The 18125-nt window shown below is 40.6% G+C and overlaps 1 protein-coding gene and 1 long non-coding RNA gene across 5 annotated transcripts in view; one reads left to right on the forward strand and one right to left on the reverse strand.

Moving 5' to 3' along the window:
- The window catches only part of GLP2R (glucagon like peptide 2 receptor), a 139229-nt gene extending 135842 nt beyond the window's left edge, over positions 1-3387 (reverse strand). Inside the window, exon 1 of the mRNA XM_058283482.2 lies at positions 3232-3387. The gene's annotated coding sequence lies outside the window, so the exon portion shown is untranslated. The remainder of the gene's footprint in view (positions 1-3231) is intronic.
- A 433-nt stretch (positions 3388-3820) lies between these two features.
- The window catches only part of LOC101434066 (uncharacterized), a 59208-nt gene continuing 44903 nt past the window's right edge, over positions 3821-18125 (forward strand). For 2 of the 4 annotated variants that reach the window (XR_009182321.1, XR_009182323.1), the window contains exons 1-2: positions 3821-3991; positions 15873-15996. This is a non-coding gene — a long non-coding RNA (uncharacterized lncRNA). The remainder of the gene's footprint in view (positions 3992-15872; positions 15997-18125) is intronic. The other 2 variants (XR_011646783.1, XR_009182322.1) reach the window with 1 other exon arrangement.

The following is an 18125-nucleotide window of genomic DNA, read 5'->3' on the forward strand; positions in this document are numbered from 1 at the left end:
AGCAAGTGCAAACAATGAGGGGGTGGGGAGAAATAATAAATAGAATAAATCTTAAGAAAAACAACAACAAACTCTAATAGGCTCATACCATATATACTATTGGCAAACTGCATTTTACACTTAATATATCTTAGACATTTCCCTTGTTATTCTATATAGATATATCTAATTTTTCTTAACTGTTATATAGTATTTTGTTGTGCAAATAGACTATACTTAAAAAAAAAAACCATTTTCTACCAATGGACATTTGGATTGTCTTCTCCAGTAACTGGGCTATTACAATGTCACAGTGAACTTCATTGCACATACTTTTTTGAAAACTTGAATTGAGTTCTTAAAAGCTCCAAGATTAACCTTATTAAAACTTGTAATAGATATTATAAAACTGTCCTTCAAAAAGGTGGTAAAATTTATTCTGTTAATAGCAATTCAGAACCATTTCTTATTTTTATCTTACCATTATCTATATTTTTAGATTTTAACAATCTGAAAAGTTAAAAAAAAGTCACTGATTTAATTATATTTTGAACCAGTAACTATTTATATTTCTTTGCCAAGTGTCTATTTCAGAGGTCAGCAGTTGTTTTTGGTTTTTTTTTTTTTTGATTGTTAGTTTTTTCTGTAAAGGGCCAGAGAGTAAGTATTTTAGGCTTTGTGGGACATAGGTCTCTGATGCAACTACTCTGCTGTTATGTAAAAGCGGCTGTAGGCAACACATAAAGGAACGGGCATGACCTTGTTGCAATATAACTTTATTTACAAAAACAGGCAGGGGGCCTAATTTGGCCCACAGGCTATATAGCTCACAGACCCCTGACCAATTTGGAGATGGTTGTTTTTATAATTTGTAGGTGTATTTTGCAGAATAGTTAAAAAAATCAATTGATAAAAAAAGTCAATTGATACACGTGACTATTCTTGTGTCGATACCAAACTCTTTATAATGAACACTTTACAGAAGGTTCTCATAATCGACATAATTCTACTTTATTTGCTTAAATAATTGGTTCCTGGCAAAATACAATACCTAGAAGAGTCAAGTACAGTTATATACTTACACCCTCCAGAGTTAAAATTCATAAACTATAATATAAAAGTATGATGGGTGCTTGTGTCACAACAATAAAAAGCCTTTGCTGTTGCTTCTCATTTGTTTCCATGTGAAATATGAACTCAATAACCTGCAATTTAAGGCATCCCAAATCAACCCTTAGGTACCCTTTCCAGGGTCACCCTGCCAGTTCCTGACACTGAAGCCACACTGGGCTACCTGCCATTCCCTAACCAGACTCCACCCTAAGGAAAAAAGTTAAAAGATTTAGCTATCCAGATGTTCCTTACAGCATTTAAAAATAAATGCAAAAAAAAAAGGAAATTATGCTAACCTATTAACAACAGGTTTTTCTTGTTGTTTAGGAAGTGTGGGGGATTGAACCCAGGACCTTGTACATGGGAAGCAGGCATTCAACCACTGAGCTACATCTCCTTCCCCAATGAGAGCTGGGTTTTTTGTTTCTTTGTTTGTTTTTAGGAGGCACCCAGGATCAAACCCATGATCTCATACATGGGAAGTAGGTGCTCAATCACTTGAGCTATATCTGCTCCCCAACAGGGTATTTTAAAGTAAATTATCTTCTGGAAGAAAAAAAAAAAAGTAAATTATGACTTGTCCATGCAATGGAATAATACAATAAAATAGTAATTAAAATTATGGTGTGGAGCATATTTATTACTAAGGAAAGATTTGCATGGTATATGGTTAAGTGAAGAAAATATCTGGTTATAAGAGAATATATACAGCATGAGTGTACTTTGATTAAAAATACTTTTATATGTAAGTACATATATGAAAGATCACACTAAAAGATTAAGAGTGACATCTTTGGAAAGGGTAATGATGGATTGGTTTTTTTCAATTGTTCTTGTTTCACTGTGTTTTCCCAATTTTCTAAACTCATCTTTTAAGGTATGGCCATGCATTTATGGTTGTATTCTCAGCAAATAGCTTACTATTTGGTTATTTAGTTTTTCTAAATAAATGTATATTTGACTATATGAAGAAGACTATCAGTTGTCACAAAAACAAGGTAAAACACAATTCAATCGATTTGGGCCTTTCTAAAAGGCAAATATATTCAGTATTTGCCATGGAAGACGTGGGTTACAAACTACCATATATTTACTCTTGGACTCTAGGAAATCTCGTGAATTCAGTTGCAGAGCTGTAGGTGTAAGGTTCCACACTGCCTCACCAGTTACCCTTAGCGCTCAGGGCAGGCCACTTTACAAATGGTCTTGTAACCAGCCCCAAAGGCAGCTAATAACGCAGATGTATTAGGTGCCCACGCTCTATCAGACACTGTCAAAGTAAAACGACGGTGAGAGACAAGAGCCACGTCCTGGAATATGCGTAAAATTTCAGTCATTGACTGTTCTGCACCCTACATTATTACAATTTTAAAGCTTTCAGGCATCGGGATGCACTTAAAAAAAGTCTTGCTTTTCCTGGTTTAATACATTACTTTTTGCATCCCTCCAAAAACACGAAACAAAAAAAAGCAACTCAGCATTTCCCCCCTTAATGTTCAGAACAACAAGCAGTCACAAGATTTGAGCTGAGCAGCAAGGTCTCCTCGGACAGAAACAACTCTCCCCAGGCTTTCCCGGGGCGTCCCCTTCCCCGTCTACGGGGTCTGAAATCCTCACTATTAGAATCCTTCCCAGTTAGAAGACCAAGACCATCCCCTAAAGCAGTTGCTCTAACACACATTCCCTCCCCAGGCCTTTCTCATTAGTACATCAGCTGGGATTTTAGAAGAGATTTGTTAGTTGGTTCCAGAGGCCAACACAGACAGCATCCGGGGGTTACACAGGGGCCTGGGGCCAGGGGAGGCCGACCTGGTGGGAGAAGGGTCCTAAGAAAGATGTGTCCTCATTCGCTCTTTGGCCAGGGCAATGCTTGCGAGGCATTTAGTCCCTCTTGGGTGCTAACAGGGGATCTGAGCTGGTAAACACCACGCCACTTTCTGAGGCTCTGATCGAGGAAGTGACATTCCAAGGCCCTCGGACAGGAGAAGACGAGCTGGGCCCCGGCCAGGGCTCTTGTCAATGCCCCCGCTGCCTTTTGGGCCTCCCCACACCCCTGCCCCGGTGTCTCCATGTCCCGATTCGCACTCTACGTCCTCGGGGTTCCTACATCCCCCAGCCAGACAATGCTCGAGGCCTCACCGTTGAAGCCGATCACGGCCTCAAGATCCAGCTCCGCCACCTCCGCCTCGGGCGAAGCTTGGACAGCCAGCACGCGGTTATCCATCTTCCGCTCATTTGCCTCTAGGTCTCTCAGCTGGTGCGCCACCTTCCGGTCGTTATGGTAACTGACGGGCGCATGCGCACCAGATCCACGCCTGCGCTGAAACCCAGCCTGCGGAGCTCACGCCCCCTTGCAAATGGAGGGCTCCTTTTTCCTTGCTGTTAAGTGTCTCGGAATTTGGAAGGAATTAAATGCACAGAACTTATTCCTCCTCTTCCCATGTCACTTTCTTGCTAACTAACTGTAGAGTCAAGCATTTAATGGGTCTCGAGAGGCAGGCTGCTATAAAATAATACACACTCGATACTTCTTTGGGCCCCTGGTCTGAGGCGGGATTACGTTTGAAGTCACTACAGAGGCGCCTCACCTTCGTGGGAAAACTGTCACATTCGGCTCATCAATTTTGTTTTCATTGCGCCCAGCAGTTTGTGCCTCAGTAGCGCAGATTCCTACAACCTTCCGTTTCCCCGAGGAGCGCTTTCCTCTCCTTATCATCGTTTCATCGTTGTCAGGCACTAGCGCAGGGAATTTACTTGGCAAACTCCAGGCTCCGGGCGCAAACGGGCCGAGCCGCGGGGTATGAGCCGCGCGGGCCGCCGTAGTCAGCTGCAGAGAGCAGAAAGTGCCGGGAGACCCGCGAAGACAGCACCGTGGCCCCGGACCCCTCGTGAGTCCCGGGTGAGCGCGGCCGCGCACTGGGGGCCCTTGCGGGAGGCCAGGCTCCCGGGGAGCGGGCGGTCGCTCGGCTTGGGGGGCTGGAACCTCTCCGAATGAGGGGCGGGGCCGCGAGGACTGTGCTGAGAGGGACTCAGTCGTATCCCACTACTCTGGGTTCTCGCGGGGGTGGCCCGGGACGGAAACCGGGAGCTGAGGACTTGAGCTAAATCTGAATATTCTAAAGCCATTCTGGGCTGCATCTCGCCGTGGTGATTTCCCGCCCGTCCTGGTTTTGTAGCTGACTGATGCAGGCTTCCCTGGAGTCCTCTTTTTTGTCGAATGTCAGTCCCACTGACGGACTCCCCCCTCTCCCCTTTACTTCTACAGGTGGAGTAAAAGAGATTCAAAATCCATGGTCCCCAACCAGCTAATAAGCCGCTGTGGCTAGGACCTAGATCTTGTGTGCCCTTCAGAAAACTTGTAGGACTTTGGGAGGAAAATTACGCATCAATCATAAGGCATTTCCCCCTTTCCTTAGTAGATATCATGAATTCTCTTCCTTCAGCAGTAACTTCTGCAGTCAGGCAATTACTGAAAATGGTTTATTTTACTCGTTTATTAACAGTAAGTAACCATTAAATCCCAAGGACTGAATGATGAAAGACACACGCTCTGATTCCAAGGAGCTTATTGCCCTAGCTTATTGGACTTGAACTTTCTAATAATTAAAAACGTTTTATAGCTCTCTAAGTTTTTGTTGGAGTATATGTCTTATGTTGGTATTTTAAGGTATGGTTTATAATTCTTTAAGGTGCAGACAATCTGGATATTAGGAGAATGAATTCCAAGATCAAAGTTAGATCTGCCCAGGACACAGATCATCTGGACTAATCTCTTCATTAATTTAACACTAATTTTTGTCCAGCTAATTTTTTGTTTTTTAAGATGTATTTTATTTTATTTCTCTTCCCCTCCCCCCATCCCCATTGTCTGCTCTCATGTCCATTCCATGTGTGTTCTTCTGTGTCCACTTGCATTCTCAGCAGCACCGGGAATCTGCGTCTCTTTTTGTTGCGTCATCATGCTGCATCAACTCTAGGTGTGTGCAGCGCCACTGCTGGGCAGGCCGTGCTTTTTTCACATGGGGCAGCTCTCCTTGTGGGGCGCACTCCTTGCACGTGGGGCTCCCCTACATTGGGGTCACCCCTGCGCGGCACGGCACTCCTTGTGTGTGGCAGCACTGCGCGTGGGCCAGTTCACCGCGTGGGCCAGTTCACCACATAGGCCAGAAGGCCCTGGGTTTGAACCTTGGACCTCCTATATGGTAGGCGGATACTCTATTAGTTGAGCCACATCTGCTTCCCCACTTAATTTTAACAGCTGTATGCACCCCTGGTAAGAAAGTCAGAAAATACTGAAAAGTTGCAGTGAAAATACCATCGTTAATTTTACCATCTGGAAATAGCCCATTGTTGATTTTTAGAATAAATTTATCACTTTAACACTTTAATATGTTAAAACACAAAACAGGGAGCTGTTCTCCATGTTATTAAACATTTCCTGAAAACTTGATTTTTATACTGTTTTAATAGTGCTTCAAATGAGGGACTATAATTTATTTTAATGTTTCCCTCTTTGTTAAATGAGGTAATTGCCTCCCAGCCCGGATTTTTGCAGAAGCTGTCCCTTTGTTACATCTCTTATTTCCTTTGGCTTGCTTCATAGAAGTGAAACTATTGAATTCACAGGAATTTAGTCAGTGAGGTGTCTGTTCCTTAAGCTTATCTCTAGCTATTAATAAACAGAGATTTCCTTGAAAGCCAAAACTATCAAAAAGAAAAGAAAACCCAGTTCTGAGCCTTTGCAGATTGCCCTGTGTGAATGCTCTCCTTCAGAGCTTAGGCTGTTCTAACAGTGGGTTTGAAAAACAGCCTGAGGTGAAGGGTAGGGTGCTCTCTGATCTTTTCTGAGCATGCGTCTTGTCCTGGCCATGCCTGCCTGGCCTTAATCATTCCCATGTTCACATGGATCTAAGTGTCCACCTTCCCCTAAGCAATAGTCTTATCTTCTCAGTCCCAGGTATTATACTGTATGACCTAAAGCTGGCTGTCCTCACCCCAGGCAGCTGCGATTTGACCATCCTTCTACAGTGTTCTAGCTGACCTGTAAGCCACCTCTAATTGCAGGCAAATTCTGGTGAGTCTGTGATGAGTGTCCTAGTTCAGTCCTTCAGGCTGCCACAAGATAGATTGGCACAGACATACATGCACCTAGTGTGTGCACAAAAGGTTTTCTCTGCTCCTTCTGGAACAGGATTCTTAACCACAGTTCACACCCCATGCTGATTCAATTAGAATGCCTGGAGGTGGGTGGCACCCATTGGTATTTGTCAACAGTAATTTTTCCCACCTCTAAACTCTACAATTATCATTTATACCCCATATTTGGAAGAGGTGTAGCATCACTAATATTACTAATTTTCATATAAAATGTCTGGGACCACTAGGCCAGACCTAAACTTTTGTTTTCATAGATGTCAATACGGAGGGAAAAAAAGGTTAAAAGATGAGGCATATATGGAGTCAGGGCCCAGTCTTCCTTACCAGCCTTCCAGTCTCTTAGTTGTGTGTTGTCTTGCCTTACCCAGTCCTTTTTCATATACACACACACATATAAATGAATGAGGCTACTTTAGAACATCATGCTAAAGATATTAAGATATAGCTCTGGAGTCAGACTGAGCTTGAAACTGGGCTTCACCACATCCGCTTTGGGAAAAGAGGGATAGGAGTTGTACTCACCTCACAGGGTCCTTATGGAGTTTAAAATGTCAAGCCCTTAGCCTAGGACCTGGCCCAGATCAGAATCTCAATTGCTAGCCATTGCTGTAATTACTTTGATAAGCTTCCTAAAGGAAGGGATTGCAACCTATTTTTTCCCTCATTCAAAGAAACATTTTTCAGTTTCAACAGTGTATAAGTAACGTGGGAGGCCAAAGATTTTTTTTTCATTTTTAAACTTTATTTTGTACATTTAATAAATGAAAATATAAACAATAATTTAAAAATAAAGAGAAGACATAGTTGAATAAACAAATTTCTCAATTAAATGTACTAGATACATAGAAAAATTTTTTTACTCATACAGTATGTTACACAATACTTTTGGTTCATAGTAGTGCAACCATACAGTAGTTGTCCTTTTATGTCTGGCTTGCTTTGCTCAACATAATGTCCTCCAGGTTCATCCATGTTGTCATATGCTTTATGACTTCATTTCTTCTTATAGCTGCATAATATTCCATCATGTAATACACCACAGTTTGTTTATCCATTCATCTGTTGATGGACACCTGGGTTGTTTCCATCTTTTGGCAAGTGTGAATAACGCTGCTCTGAACATAGGTGTGCAGATGTCCGTGTCACTGCTCAGTTCTTCTGGGTATTGCAGGGCCACATGGCAAGTCTATATTCAGCTTCTTTAGGGACTGCCAAATAGTCCTCCCAGTGGCTTTACCATTCTGTATTCCCACCAACAGTGAATAAGAGTTTCTATCTCTACATCCTCTCTACATCCTCAGAATGTAGTTCTGTCTTTTTAATAGTGGCCATTCTGATAGGTGTGAAATGGTGTCTTGTAGTTGTGATTTGCATTTCCCTAATCATTAGTGTGTTGAGCATTTCTTCATGTGTTTTTTTGCCATTTGTATTTCTTCTGTGGACAAATGTCCATTCAAGTCTTTTGTGCATTTTTAATTGGATCGTTTGTCTTTTTATTGTTGAGTTGTAATACCTCTGTATATATCCTGGATATCAAACCCTTATTGGGTATGTGATTGCCAAATGTTTTCTTCCATTGAGTCAACTATCTTTTCACCCTTTTGATACCTGTGAGGTACAAAAGTGTTTAGTTTTGAGGAGGTCCCATTTATCTATTTTTTGTTTTGTTGCTTGTGCTTTGGATATAAGGTCTAAGAAACCACCACCTATTACAAGGTCTTGAAGATATCTCTGTACATTTTCTTCTAGTAGTTTTATGGTCCTGGCTTTTATGTTTAGGTCTTTGATCATTTTGAGTTGATTCTTATATAGGGAGTGAGATAGGGGTCTTCTTTCATTCTTTGGTTATACATATCCAGTTCTCCCACCACCGTTTGTTGAAGAGACTACTTTGTCCCGTTAACATGGACTTGGTAGTTTTGTGGAAAACCAGTTGACCATAGAGGTGAGGGTTTATTTCTGGATTCTCAATTCTATTCCACTAATCGATGTGTCTATCTTATGCCAGTGCCATGCTGTTTTGCCCACGGTAGCTTTGTAATATGTTTCAAGGTCAGGCAGTGAAATTCCTTCCATGTTACTCTTCTTTTTTAGAATGCTTTTGGCTATTTGGGTGCACTTTCCCTTCCAAATGAATTTGGTAATTCCTTTTCTAATTCTGTAAATAAGCTGTTGGAATTTTGGTTGGTATTGCATTGAATTGATAAATCAGTTTGGGTAAGATTGACATTTTCACGATATTTATCTCATAATCCAATTATTCTCTTAATCCGATATTTATTCTCTTATTATTTGTTTGGTCTTTTTTAAAATTTCGTTTAGCATTGTTTTGTAGTTTTCTTTATATAGGTCCTGTACTTCTTTGGTTATATTGATTCCTAGGTATTTGAGTCTTTTTGTTGCTATTGTAAATGGAATTTCCCCACCGATTCCCTCCAAAGATTGTTCAGTACTAATATACAAAAACATTACTGATTTTTGCATGTTAGTCTTGTAACCATGCCACTTTGCTGAACTCATATATTAGCTCAAGTAGCTTTGTCTGGGTACTTCAGAATTTTCTAAATATAGGATTATATCATTGGCAAACAGTGAGAGCTTTACTTCTTCTTTTCCTGTTTGAATGTCTTTAATTTTTTTTCTGCCTAATTGCCCTTGCTAGAACTTCTAGTACAATATTGAATAATGGTGACAGTGGGCATCCTTGTCTTGTTCTGGATCTTAGAGGGAAAGCTTTCAATCTTTTCCCATTGAGTATGATATTGGCTGTGGGTTTTTCATATATGTCTTTTATCAGATTGAGGCATTTTCCTTCTATTCCTATCTTTTGAAGTTTTTTTTTTTTTTAAAAAGGCAGTACTTTTTTTTTTTTAAGATTTATTTATTTATTTAATTCCCCCCCTCCCCCAGTTGTCTGTTCTCTGTGTCTATTTGCTGCATCTTGTTTCTTTGTCCGCTTCTGTTGCCGTCAGCAGCACGGGAAGTGTGGGCGGCGCCATTCCTGGGCAGGCTGCACCCTCTTTCGCGCTGGGCAGCTCTCCTTACGGGCGCACTCCTTGCGCGTGGGGCTCCCACACGCGGGGGACACCCCAGCATGGCAGGGCACTCCCTGCGCACATCAGCACTGCGCATGGGCCAGCTCCACACGGGTCAAGGAGGCCCGGGGTTTGAACCGCGGACCTCCCATGTGGTAGACAGACGCCCTAACCACTGGGCCAAGTCCATTTCCCTGAAGTGTTTTTTATCAAAAAAGGATGCTGGATTTTGTCAGATGCCTTTTCTGGGTCAATTGAGATGATCATGTGTTTTTTCCCCTTCAGTTTGTTAATGTGGTGTACTACATTGATTGATTTTATTATGTTGAACCAGCCTTGCATACCAGGAATAAATCCCACTTGGTCGTGATGTATAAGTCTTTTGATAGGCTGTTGGATTCAATTGCAAATAATTTTTTGAGAATTTTTGCATCTATGTTCATGAGAGAGATTGGTCTGTAATTTTCTTTTCTTGTAGAATCTTTATCTGGCTTTGATATTAGGGTGATGTTGGCTTCATAAAATGTATTGGGTAATTTTCCCTCCTCTTCAATTTTTTGGAAGTGTTTAAACAGGATTGGTGTTAATTCTTTTCGAAATTCTTGGTAGAATTCATTGTGAAGCCGTGTGGTCCTGGACTTTTCTTTGCCGGGAGATTTTTAATGATGGATTCAATCTCTTTAGATGTGATTGATTTGTTAAGTTCTTGTATTTCTTGTAGCATCAGTGTAGGTTATCTGTGTATTTCTAGGAATTTTTCCATTTCATCTAGGTTGTCTAGTTTGTTGGCATATGGTTTCTCACAATATCCTCTTATCCTTTTTATTTCTTTGGTGTCAGTCATAACATCCCCTCTTTTATTTCTGATTGTATTTATTTGCATCTTTTCTTTTTTTCTTTATTAGTCTATCTAGGGGGTTGTCAACTTTATTGATCTTCTCAAGGAACCAAATTTTGGTTTTGTTGATTTTCTCTATTGTTTTTTTGTTCTCAACTTCATTTTTTTCTTCTCTAATCTTAATTATTTCTCTCCTTCTGCTTCCTTTGGGATTAGTTTGCTGTTCTTTTTCTAGTTTCTCTAGTTGTTCAGTTAAATCTTTCAGTTTAGTTCTTCTTTTTTTAATATAAGCATTTAGGGCTATTAATTTCTCTCTGAAGACTACCTTTGCTGTATCCTATAAATTTGATAAGTTGTGTTCTCATTTTCATTTGTCTCAGTATATTTACTGATTTCACTTGCAATATCTTGTTTGACCCACTGATTATTTAGGAGCGTATTGTTCAGTCTCCACATATTTGTGAATTTATTTTTTTCCTGTCTATCATTGATTTGCAGTTTCACTCCATTGTGATCTGAAAAGGTGCTTTGTATAATTTCAACCTTTTCATATTTATTGAGAGCTGCATTGTGCCCTGACATGTGGTCTATCCTGGAGAAAGATCCATGGGCATTTGAGAAAAATGTATAACCTGCTGAGTTGGGATGCAATGTTTTATATATGTCTGTTAGGTCTAACTCGTTTATTAGATTGTTCAAGTTCTCTATTTCCTTGTTGATCTTCTGTCTAGTTGTTCTATCTAATGCTGTTAGTGGGTTGTTAAAGTCTCCAACAATTATTGTAGAGATGTATATTTGTCCCTTAAGTTTTGCCAGAGTTTGTCTAATGTATTTTGGGGTACTCTGTTTAGGTACATAGACATTTATGACTATTATATCTTCATAATGGATTGTCCCTTTTATTAATATTTAATTCTGTATCTCTTATAACTTTTTTGCATTTAAAGTCTGTTTTGACCAATATTTGTATAGCTACCCATGCTCTTTTTTGGTTAATATTTGCATAGAGTATCATTTTCTAACCTTTCACTTTCAGCCAGGTTTTTTTTTCTTAAAACTTATTTTCATTTATTTCTCTCCTCTTTCCTCCCATTGTCTGCTCTCTCTGCCATTTGCTGTGTGTTCTTCTGCATCTGTTTATATTGTCAGGCGGCACTGGAAAACTGCATCTCTTTTTTTCTTGCACCATCTTGCTACATCAGCTCTCCGGGTGTGTGGCGCCACTCTCCTGCAAGGCACAGCACTCCTTGTGTGCAGCAGCACTGCACGTGGGCCAGCTCACCACACGGGTCAGGAGGCCCTGGGTATCGAACCCTGGCCCCTCCATATGGTAGGCAGACACTCTATCGGTTGAGCCATGTCTGCTTCCTTACTTTCAGCCAGTTTGTAGCCCTGGGTCTGAGGTGAGTTTCTTGTAAGCAGTATATGGATGACTCATGCTTTTTTTATCCATTCTATCAGCCTATATCTTTTGATTGGGGAGTTTAATCCATTCACATTCAACAATATTACTGTAAATGCGTTATTCTACTTTTTATTCTTTAATTTTCATATGTCATATCATATTTTTGTCTGTCTTTTTACTCTTTTGGTTATCCTGTCTCTATTTTTTCTTCTATATTCTCCTCTAGGCCTCTCTCTCCTGTCTTTTTATTTCAGGTTTTAAGGCTTCCTTTAATATTTCTTGCAAAGGTGGATTTTTTTTTTTGTGAACTCTCTCAGTTTCTGTTTGTTTGTGAATATTTTATACTAATCTTCATATCTGAAGGACAGTTTTGCTGGATAAAGAATTCTCGACTGAAAGTTTTTCTCTTTCAGTATCCTAATTGTATCAGACCTGTCTTCTCACCTCCATGGTTTCTGAAGAGAAATTTGTGCTCTGTCTTACTGGATGTCCCTTGTACATGATAATTTGCTTCTCCCTTGCTGCTCTGAGAATTTTCTCTTTATCTTTGACATTCGAAATTCTAAGTAATATGTGTCTTGGAATAGGTCTATTTGGATTTATTTCGATTGGGGTACGATGCACTTCTTGGACATGTAAGTTCATTTCTTTTATGAGAGTTGTGAAATTTTTGACTATGATTGCCTCAAATGCCCTTTCTGCCCCCTTTCCCTTCTCTTCTTCTTCTGGAACTCCCATGACATATATGTTGTTCTGTTTCATGTTGTCATTGAACTCCCTGAGACCCTGCTCAATTTTTTCCATTCTTTTCTCTAATTTCAACTGCTCTGTCTTCAGTATCACTTATTCTTTCTTCTTTCATTTCGCTTCTGATGTTGTATGCCTCTAATGTGTTTTTTTATTCATATTTTTTAATATTACATTCAAAAAATATGAGGTCCCCATGTACCCCCCCACCCCCCTCACCCCACTACTCCCCCCATAGCAACATTCTCCTCCATCATCATGACACATTCATTGCATTTGGTGAATACATCTCTGAGCATCACTGCACCTCATGGTCAGTGGTCCACGTCATAGCCCATACTTTCCCACTTTCCATTCAGTGGGCCATGGGAGGACCTACAATGTCTGGTAATTGTCCCTGCAGCACCACCCAGGACAACTCCAAGTCCCGAAAACGCCTCCACATCTCATCTCTTCCTCCCATTCCCCACCCCCAGCAGCCACCATGGCCACTTTTTCCACACCAATGCCACATTTTCTTTGATTACTAACCACAAGAGTTCATGAATAGAATATCAATAAGTCCACTCTAATCCATATTCTATTCCTCCATCCTGTGGACCTTGGATTGGTTGTGTCCATTCCACATCTATGTCAAGAGGGGGCTTAGATTCCACATGGATGCTGGATGCAATCCTCCTGCTTTCATTGTAGGCACTCTTGGCTCCATGATGTGGTGGTTGACATTCTTCAACTCCATGTTAGCTGAGTGGCGTAAGTCCAATAAACTAGAGTGTAGGAGCTGAAGTCTGTTGAGGCTCAGGACCTGGCTATTATATGGTCAGTCCAGAGATTCAGATCCCCTGGGTATATCTTAAACCCCAGCACCAACTACAATTCTCTAATGTGTTTTTTATCTCACCTATTGTGTCTTTCATTCCCATGAGCTGTGTTACTTTTCTGTACAGGAGGTCAAATTCTTATTTGCACTTGCTCAATGTCATCTTCTTTTTTTTTAGAAGATTTATTTTTAGTTTTATTTTTTCATTCCTCCTCCCAGCAACCATTGTTCTGTACTCTGTGTGTTCTTCTGTGTCTGCTTGTCTTCTCTTTAGGCAACACCGGGAACTGGTCCTGGGACCTTCTGGAGTGGGAGAGAGGTGCACAATCTTGCACCACCACAGCTCTCTGGTCTGCTGCATCTCTTATTGTCTCCTCTGTGTCTCTTTTTGTTGTGTCATCTTCCAGCATCAACTCTCTGCGTACGCCAGCACTCCTGTGGGAGCCAGCTCTCCTGCACAGACCAGTACTCCACGTCAGCCAGCTCTCTGCTTAGGTCAGCTCTTTTCGCAGGCCAGCTTGCCTTTCACCAGGTGTCCCCAGGAATTGAACTCTGGTCCTCCCATATGGTAGACAGGAGCTCAGTTGCTTAAGCCACATCCATTTCCCACTCAGTGTCTTCTTGATGTCATTTATCTCTTTAGTCACATTGTCTTTCAACTCAATTTGATTTTGGAAATTAGTGCACATCTTGCTAATTCTCTCAAATCCTGCATCTCTTCTGGGTCTTTGATATGTTCCTTTCTTGGGCTTTATCTTCCATTTTCTTAGTATTTTTTTTGCTGATGTCTGGGCATCTGATTAGGATGCAGTTTACTCAGATGCTCAATTTCTTTCTCTTTTGTAGGGATTTAGTGGTGGGAGGCTGTGTGGTATCACTGCTCTTTGCTTCTTGGATTGACCTGGATTGTTAGGATTTTTCCTACTAGTTGCTCAGAACTGGGCTCTGGACCCAGTAACTGGTTGCAGACTTGCTTCATCGGGCCTTGGGGAAGGAGACTACAAAGGCCAGAAAAAGCCTCTTTCTTATTTTTATTTTCTCACGTGCACTTCCTTGTTCTGCCAGAAGATGGTGCTCTTTGACAGCTGTCAGTTCAGTGCCTGGTCCGAATGTATTTGTTGCAACACAGAAGGGATCTGTGTGATAGAGCTTCCTGTCTGGAGGCTTTGAGCCTTGCAATTCTAACTTTCTCAGAGACAGTCCACCAGCCTTCTCTGGCTGCCCCCTCCCTTTTCCCAGGTAGGAAATAATCCCACTCCCCTCTGAGTCCTCAACAATAGGTCCTGGTTGGTTAGTAGAGGAGAAGATTGGGAGGGATGTACATCTTTAGCCCCATCCCGGCTCCCCAGGCAAGCAGTGATGTGGTCCCACCTGGCCTGGAAGGGCTCCTGGGACACAGCAGACCAAATCTCTGAGTCAAAAGCTGAGTCAGCCTTAGGCTGTGTCCCTCTCTCTCCTATTTTCTGGAGCCCACTTTGTAGTGGCAGGCCCAGAGGCCTGAGAATTCTTAAGTGTCCTCAGTGTGGTGCCAGCTGCTGGTTTCAACTCACAGTTCTGTCATAGCAATTCCCCTGCTTTGTCCCTCTCTCCTCTAGGCGGTGTCCAGCCTTCGCCTGGTGTCCTAAACCCTAGGAGATCTTTTTCCAGGCTGTTTCAGCCTGTCCTCTAGCTATTTTTCTTGAGGAGAAGAGATGAAGCATGTGATCTTCCCGGAAATCCCCCAAAGATTTTTACAAAATGGATTGTTTATTTTCTCAAGCAAACATTGGGACATTAGGAAAACAGCAGTTTTCAATATTTTACACTGGAACAGTCTGGAAAGTAAGTTAGTTGTATAAGCACAGCATAGTTCCTGCTCTTTAGGAACTAGCAGTCTGGTAGGAGAGATGAAATGTGTATGCACACTTCAGTGTTTTGCATAAACAAGCTCGCAAATAAAGATCCTGCAACAGAAGGAACAAATAAGGGTGTAGGGGAATTCAGTGTGAACCCTTCAAAGCCCTCAACACTGTTGAAAAACAAGGAGGTGCTCAGCAAACTTTTGAGATTTCTGATAAGCTCTGACGTCAGGTGGGAATGTGTCCTCTGTCCCAGAGCATTTTGTTCCTTCCTGTAAACCTCTCCCCCAGCTGTGGTTTGGCTGGCTCACTTCCCCCCAGTGTCACCTGGTCTAATATATGTAGCACCTCTCCTGTCATTTTCTCTGCCTTTACCCTGCTTTATTTTTGTTCTTAGCTACCATTAACACCTGATATACAATGTGTTAATTTGTCTTACACCTCTCTCCCCGCACTAAAATGTAAGCTCCTTGAAAACATGGAATTTGTATATTTTGTTCACTGCTGCATTCTCCGGGACCTCCATAAATAGTTGTGGAATGCTTTCTGAATAAATGAACACAAATGCTGACTCGTAGGTAAAATAGTGCCATGGTTAAGAGCACAATGACTGGGTTTGAACCCTGCGGTGCTACTTGGGCCAGCCACTGCACCTCTGTGCCTCGTCAGATGGAGTTGGTGATGGCACTCACCTCCTCGTGCCCTTCTGTGGATTAAGTGAGTTCCTATAAACAACGCATTCAGAACAGCGTGGCGCAGCGTAACTACTGCCCGACACATACGGCTATTGTGGCGAGCCCTGTCCTCTCTTCCTCAACTTCTGTTATTTGCTTCAAATTTTGGATTTGTGACTAGAATTAAATAACTCAAACTTAGATAAATGCAAAGGTTTCTTCTAAAGAACCTTAACCATTTCCCCCCTTTTATGACTTTGCCGTAGGCTCTCTACATAGGATTCTACTTGTCACATTGCCTTAGAGACTACTTGTCACATCGCCCAAGAGATTGCTGAGAAAATCCAACAACGCAATCAGTATGAAAGAAATGGTGAAAGCACAACCAAGGTAATACCAGGAGAGGGTTAGTATTTAAAGTGGTTTTTTGGAGCTCTGAGTTCAGAAAACCGTACCCTGTCCAAGGCCCTGTGTGTACGTGTGCGTGTAAATGTGTGTGTCTCTGCATATGATGGCCAATGGGACATTGAATTGACATCACAACCCACCCATTCATCATTATTTACTCCCTGAGACTAGATGAAGCATGACATTAATTTCTCCTACGTTATCTTAAAAATTTCTAACAGTTTTGTAGTCTCGCTCAGGAGTTGGTCAACTTTTCCCCAGATAGTTAATCTTTCAGGCTTTGTGGTCCAAAAGCCAGTATCCTCAGCAACTCAAGCATTTAATCTTGCCAGAAGGATAATTATTCATTTATTTTTTTTTGCATTTTACATTTCAAAATGTAAGAACCCTTCTTAGCTCATGGACCATACAAAAACAGTGGCAAGATTTGACTGGGAGATACATTTTTTAGAAAATCCTGAGTTTGTGCCTGTGTCTTCAATTCAAATATGACGCCACTTGTTTCTTTCTGATCTTCCTCTTCTGTCTTCGTATTTTCTTTCTCTCATAGTGAGAACACTGGTTTCCAAAAGCATCAGTATATTTTTATTCATTTGCTCTATCTTACAATTTGCAGAAAATAGTTTCACAATTACTAGAGTAATACCACTTCAAACATTAAGTGAAGTTTGAGATTTGTCCTTTTTTCTATTTTGAACTTAAAACATATCTTACTAAGAATACTCAGGTTATTCTGTTCCATAGTTATTAGAATTGATTCATTTTTTTCTGTGTATCATGCTATCCTTTTTTTCTGTATGTATTCATTTTTAGGGTTTTCTTTTTTCCCCACCCTTTGGGTTTAATATTATTTTTAGAATATGTAAAACATTTACATTGTTCAGAAGTCAAAATTATATATAACGGTGACCTCAAAGTCTTGTTCTCATCCCTCTCTTTCCCACCCCTTCTTCAATTAGCCCCTGTAGATTAAGGAACCATTTTCATTTCTGGTTTATTCTTCCTGCGCAGTTTCCTGAGAAATAGGTATGTATGTATGTATGTATAGTATGTAATGTATCTATGTGTGTGTGTCTATTATTTCTCTTTCTTCCACAAAAGGTAGCATACTCTATATACTCCTCTGTACCTTGTTCTTTTCACTTACCAATACAGCCTAGAAATCATTCCATAAATTCATAGAGATCTTCTTTGTTCTTCTTCATGGCTGCATAGTACCCTATTTGTGGATGTTTCATAGTTCATTTAATCATTCTTCTAAGGATGGCCATTTAGAACATTTCCAGTGTTTTGCTGTAATAAATAGCCTTGAACTTCCCCACCCCATGCCCCATATTTGTGGAGGTATCTTTCAAGGATGAATTCTTTGAACTCAGATTTCAGGGCCACAGGATAAAGGCATATATGCAGTTTTGTTGCCTGTTTCCAAAGTCCCCTCCCTAGTGGCTGTCGCCCTTGGCACCTCCTCCAGGAATGTGTGAGAGTGCCTGTTCTTCATAGCCTGCCAACAGAGGGCGCTGTTTCTGTGTCCTTTTAAACTTGCATTTCTCATTGTGAGTGCAGTGTTTTCTCATGTTATGGGGCTATTTGTATATGTCTTTCTGTGAACTTTTTTCTTGTCTTCTGTCTACTTTTCTGTTGCCTTGTTCATCTCTTTAGTCTTGACTTTTAAGCATGCCTTATATTTTATGAAATTAGGTCTTTGTTGTATATTGTAATTATTTTCTCCCCTTTTATCATTTGTGGTTTGACCTTGCTTTTGGTATTTTTTTTTTCATGTGAAAGTTGGTTTTTTTTTGAAAGAGGTTGACTATCGATTTTTTTATTCCTTTATTTTTAGTCATAGCTAGATTTTTGCTATTTCTGGATTATAAAGGAATTTATTCCTGTTTAATTTTACTAAATATATGGTTTCATTTTTTAAATATTTAGATGTCTGACCCATTTAACCAATGTTTTCTTAAACAGATTATTTCTGATTATAAACTATTTTTCAGTGGCTGAATTATTGCCTATGTTAGTATAAATTCTATGTGGAGTTTCTGAGTGGTTTGTAAAACTTTTAAGTCTTTAAACATATATATTGCATTACATTTCTACACTAATTCTGA

This window comes from Dasypus novemcinctus, chromosome 21 (assembly GCF_030445035.2).
Source record: "Dasypus novemcinctus isolate mDasNov1 chromosome 21, mDasNov1.1.hap2, whole genome shotgun sequence".
NCBI classification, from domain to species: Eukaryota; Metazoa; Chordata; class Mammalia; order Cingulata; family Dasypodidae; genus Dasypus; species Dasypus novemcinctus.